Genomic DNA, 5,679 nt, shown 5'->3' with positions numbered 1-5,679 from the left:
AAGGTCAAACAGCTAAGAAGTGGCTGAACCAAGGTGCAAAAACTCTGCAAACCTGTATGCCACAGTCTGATTCATAGACAGAAGCTAGTAAATGAGCTATTTTCCTATCGTTTATTATCATTATTATTACCTTAAAGGAGGAAAACTCCTTTCCTCTGTTTTCTTTTCAGATTTCTTTCTGAAATTCAGTCTTAACACCACTTTAGAAAAAGATGGCTAATTCTTTATAAATAAATGTGCTGGAAACCACTTGTTTCTACTTCCTAAAAAGAGGCAGGACTTTTCCACTGTTTGGGCGCCATAATCACCTTGGTCTTCATCATCACTCTTTTGCTTTTCATAATACAGTATTTTTAATAAAGTGGGAATTATATAGACAATCCCTGATCCACATATGGTTCATAATGACAGGCCAAATATTTACTTTCTGATTATCTCTCACAGTTTCTTTAGGACTTTCTCATGGATAAGACTAGAAAATTCTGTGTGTTTATCCCTCTTTTTTCTTCTACTTCAGAAGACGGTTTAGGAAAAGAAATCTGTCCATTGCCTTACCAGAAAACAATTCTTTTGGCCTCTACTATAGTATTTTATTACTTTCTCTTAGGGTATGTTTTGCACCATGATCAACAAATGATCTGATTTAACTGTCTTCTGCTCTTTGATTATGCTAAGAATAAAAAAATATGTTGTTTTTGGTTTTGAAATTCTTTCCAGGTGTTCCATGAATTCTTCTTTGGCCCATTATATTTCTGCATGGTACGTGACACACCATGCCTTCTCTGGTACTTCCCTGCTTCCCTCAAGTGTGTGTGTGTTTCCCCCTAAGGATCTGGTTATTTATGTTTGAACATCTGGTCTTTTTTATTCATAGCAAAAATTGGCCTTGGCCTTCTAATAATGAGGTTTTTATAGGTCCTAGAATCATAAAATGTTAAAGCCGGAAGGACTTTTGTAGATAACAGAGGCCAACAGTTTCCTTTTATAGTAAGAACCAAAACCCAGAAAATCTAAGTGTCACAAGCAAAGTTACACAACTTATGATGGGAGAAAGCTAGAACCAGTCCTGAAACTCCTTCGTTTGTTTCTTATGACTTGAATAGGATACCTGGAAATTACAATATGAAGAATTCAAGTATTCTTTCTCCCTAAGGGTTTAAGTTTTCACATTAGTAGTTTTTAAAAATACATTTCCAGGAGGAATAGAGGAATAGGGGTCCCATGATCGAAAATTTTCCGGTGTAAGAGGACATGAGTTACACAGATAGAACTGTGTCCCTTAGTGATTATCTTTTTTTTCCCAGTTATACTTTGTATAGTGCATTGTGTACAATAAATGCTCAAATTGTTTTTTACGATGATAATTAATGACAACTAGGTCTCATATTTCTCTGTTCTCTATCATGTCCTACTCTTTTGTTCTCTGTAGTCTCAGCTATTTCCAGGTTTCAAGTCTTCTGGAAGACTAGTTTCAAGTTTTTCATGAGGATATGAGGTGGATGTATCAGTAGCTACTTTCCGTAGTAATGATGATGATGATAACTTTAAATGGTTGGTGATCTGCCTCCCAAGTACATATACATATTTTGAGACTTTTCTAAACTTGAGGAAGTATGCTTCTAAAATATTACCAGTTATTGCACAAAAGAAACATTCTGTGGTTAAATAGTTTGGAAATTGTGGGATGAAGCAAAGTTAAATAATTTAAGGTTGACTTGCTTTCTTTTTATATAGAATTCTTAAAACACTAATGTGAATCCTGAATTTCTAAAGTAGGAGGGTGATAAAATATGGAGAATTCCTCATTTATTCATTGGATATCTTTCTAATGGGTATGGTGTAATGTGGAACAAGCTTTGGGAAATGTATATATTTTTTGAGTTTCAATCAGCTATAGAGTGTGTACTCAATTTGTTCTAAAGCTATCTGTTTCAAATGATAAAGATACCTTTCCCTTGGTTTTGTTTTCTTCTTTGTAATGACTGAGACTGTATCTCTTCTCATTTATCATTTTAGAGTTTAGATGCTGTTATTTCTCAGGCTGAAGTTCTTCAGACAGAGAAATCATAGGTTAAGTCCGACCTCATATGCACACTACTCAGTTCTCATAATCATTTCAGCTGTCTTGTTCTAATCACATAGTTTTCAAGGTACAGAGTAAAAAAAGGTGAATTAACTATAGCAATAACAACTAGCTTTTGAGTGTGTTCTATGTACTGTACTTTTGCTAACAGCTTTACAAAATATAATATACGGCTTAATTGTCACCACAGCCTTATGAATAGGTGTTAATATTTCTATTTCACACAGGAAGAGCTTGAAGAGAGCTTAACTGACTTGATTTAGGAAGGTCTCACATTAAAGGTGTGGTGATGGTAGTGGCAGGATTGGAGGTAGCATTAGAACTTGTGTTTAATTATTACCTTTTACATGAATGCAGTGCTGCTTCTAACCAGAATCCTCTTGGTGCAGCCTTAAGTGCTTGCCATAGCACTTGGCATGCTGTAGCCAATACTCATTAAGCAGTTTGCCCAAATTATTCAGGTAGTGAATAATGAACCCAAGTTTTGAGACTCTCTCCATCATATACCCAGATATTTCATCAGGACTAGCTCAGTGCACCAGGTGAATTCTCCCTCTTCTTGATGGTCACCCTCACTGGGCTTTTGGGCATCCCACCCAGGTAATTCTGTCCACCCTCGCCCCCACATTTATTCTGCCTTCCTTTAAAGAGACAGCTCCTGAGCCTATGACCTACATCCATGGTAAATGCTAAGGTAAAAGTGAAAGACACCACTTTTGTTGTCATTTGCTAATTTTACTGGTGTGGCAAGGACAAAGGTCTCAACCCTGGCACTGCTCAATCAGACGTTGAAATCAGTCAGTTTAAAATAATGCCAGCCCCTAGAGCCAAGGCACTTGCATGGTGGTAGGTTGGAGTCTCACTGTTGGTCCCATGCACTGTTCCAGAGCCCAGAAGTGGCTGGTGGAAGCGCAGAATTTTCTTTTGGGAAGGCCGGGCAGGCCATTAAAGGGCCTTTATGAGATAAACCTGGACATCTCCCCACGAGGTCCCTTGGATGTGCAAGGAGCTACTGAGAGAGACCAAATTCCCTAAGGATCCCTGGGTTGTGGATGGAATGGTTGGACGCCGCCTGGCAAAGACTTTAGCGACAGTGTGTCTCTCTGTGACACTGGCCTCTGCGGCTAGCAGGCCCAGAAGCTGCCCCAACATCCCGGCTAGTGGGAGCCGGCTTTCCTCACATGGGTTTCCTATAAACTTTGTTATGTCTGGTTTAATGCTGCTGCTGACAGCCCCCATAAGAAGGCCTGGACATCTCCATACCCAGGCTCTCAGGTGGAGGAAAGCCAGGTTCCTAAAGAGAAAGTAAGTTAGCTGGTTGGGTGGCCTGAGTACAGCTCAGTGGAATACACTGCTGGCTCTGTTTTGGCCAAGCCCGTATGGGCAGACCCCCAGGTGGGTGAACAGGACTCTCTCCTATGTTTAATGAAAATGTGGAGAGAAGGAGCCAGAATGGCTTGTATGAAGTTGAAAATGGTAGACCCAGAAATCCTGCAGGTTGGACAGGGATGGTTGGCAGAGGACTTTTGGGACGTTGGGTCCCCAGTCATGCTGCAGATCCCATCTTGACCAAGTGGAAAAGGGATGTCAAGGGAAATAAAGTTACCCATCCTGGTTCTGGAAAAAACATCCTGCAATTTGTAGCCATCAAAAGGAAGGACTGTGGAGAACGGGCCATTCCAGGGGGGATGGTGTGTCCAGGAGAGAAGATTTGTGCCACACTGAAGACAGAATTTGGCGAGGAAGCTATGAACTCCTTACAGAAATCTAGGGCAGAAAGGCAAGAACTGGAGAAACAATTGCACAGACTCTTCAGCCAAGAGCATTTTGTGGTCTATAAAGGTTAAATAGAATGGAATGGGTCAATTCTTCGGTGATTATTTCTCAAACTTCACAGTTTATATCAGGAAATAACGTTAGACATATATGGAAGACTGGGATCACAAACTTTTTTGCTTTCCAATTAGAATAAGAGGACTATAGTAGCTTGTTGTTTATGTTGTACACATGGTTTAAACCAAATTATACAATTAATGTTCTTTGAAGAATTGTAAATAAAACAAAGATATCTTCTTTTACCAACCATGGCCTTTACTTCTCAGCCAGTTTGCATTTGTCAATTCTTTCTTTTTCCTGATGTGTCAGATTATTGTCTCATCTAATGTATGATATGACTTTTGTTTTCAAGTTTACCATTGTGTGATTTTGTATTTGTTGTTTGTGATGCTGTCTCTGGTTATTCTTAATTTTGGAGGCCTTCAGTTTTATGGGAAAAGTTTAATCTTTATTTTAGTCCATAGGTTTCAAGTATTTATAAACCAGAAAAAAAATGCAATAATAATAAAAAAGAGCTTAAGGTCTAACCTAAGCTCTTTGGTTATCAGAATGGTTTCTGTCTCAATAGAATGAACTAAGCTCAAAATATTGATTCATTTCATCTCAGAAGAGAACCTAAAAATGCATATTCTTGTAATGAAGTCTTTATCAGGATATGTATGTAATCTGAACTTAATGAGGATACAATTTATTCCTATCTTTTCTCAAAAAACCCAAGAAACCAAAGTGCAGATAAAGAAGGTATTTATAGCCAAGTTGCAGATGCAGAAGTGGCCCCTGACACCAAGAATGTGGGAATTCCTTTAGCAACAAATAAGCCAAAAATAATTTTCTTTCCTATCTCATTACCTAAAACAAGCCAGTAGACTTTGTTTACAACATATGGAAAATTAACTCAAACCACTACAATGAGCCTTTTTTGATTGGGAAAAATAAAAAATATTGCAGGAGTTGATGGCTTCATAAGAAGATCACATAAATAATAACAGCTAACATTTATATTCCCCTTACCACGTGCAGGTACTCTTTTAAGTACTTGGTGTATGGTGACTTATTTATTCCTAAAGATCGCTCTGTGAGGAAGGTACACTTGTGTTGTGTGCCAGCCCCCTAAGAAGCTGACCCTTAGAGAGACAGAAGCATGAAAGATATTTATCAGTGAGTAGTCTTAGGATCAACCCTTAGGGAAGGAAGAAAAAGAGCATGATGGGGCAGAGTGGGAGATTGAGTAGGAATGCAAGCCTAGTGAAGGCCTCAGCTGAGTCTATCTGGAGCTCTGGAGCTAGAAAGTCTTTTAGAGCTGGCCTGAGTTGGTGTGAAAGAGTCTGGACTTTATGCCATGTATTTATTATTTATTTATTTATTTATTTGGTACTGGGGATCAAACTCAGGACCTTGGGCAGGCGCGATGCCACTGAGCTAAATCCCTAGCCCCTTTATGCCTTTTATTGATCACTCAGCCTGGAAAGAGAGGTAACTTAGGGAGATAACAATTTCTTCAGCTAAAGCCACCCTCAAACAGGGCTGACAGCTATAGGATACTTTCTGGTCAGACTCTTAGTAGCTGAGGAGGAGAATCTGAGAAGGGGAATTATGGAGTATATCACAGAGTCTGTCATATATTATTATTTCTTTAACTTGTCATAACTGAAACACAGGTAAATTATGGAACTTGGAGAAAGCTATACAAGGAATAAATGGTGGAAGTGCAATTACAACATAGGCCATTGGGCTCTACAGCCCCACACCTCTGTCTAATA

The 5,679-nt window shown here is 38.9% G+C and overlaps 1 pseudogene; it reads left to right on the top strand.

Annotated features, from left to right (window-relative positions):
• Positions 1 to 2,321: 2,321 nt before the first annotated feature.
• On the top strand, positions 2,322 to 4,280 carry LOC101705085 (ADP-ribose pyrophosphatase pseudogene; annotated as a pseudogene).
• Positions 4,281 to 5,679: the final 1,399 nt, after the last annotated feature.

The sequence above is a fragment of the Heterocephalus glaber genome, unplaced genomic scaffold, assembly GCF_053883595.1.
Source record: "Heterocephalus glaber isolate CG9 unplaced genomic scaffold, H.glaber_assembly_v1.0 deba00001497, whole genome shotgun sequence".
NCBI classification, from domain to species: Eukaryota; Metazoa; Chordata; class Mammalia; order Rodentia; family Bathyergidae; genus Heterocephalus; species Heterocephalus glaber.
This window is presented reverse-complemented; position numbering and strand designations above follow the sequence as displayed.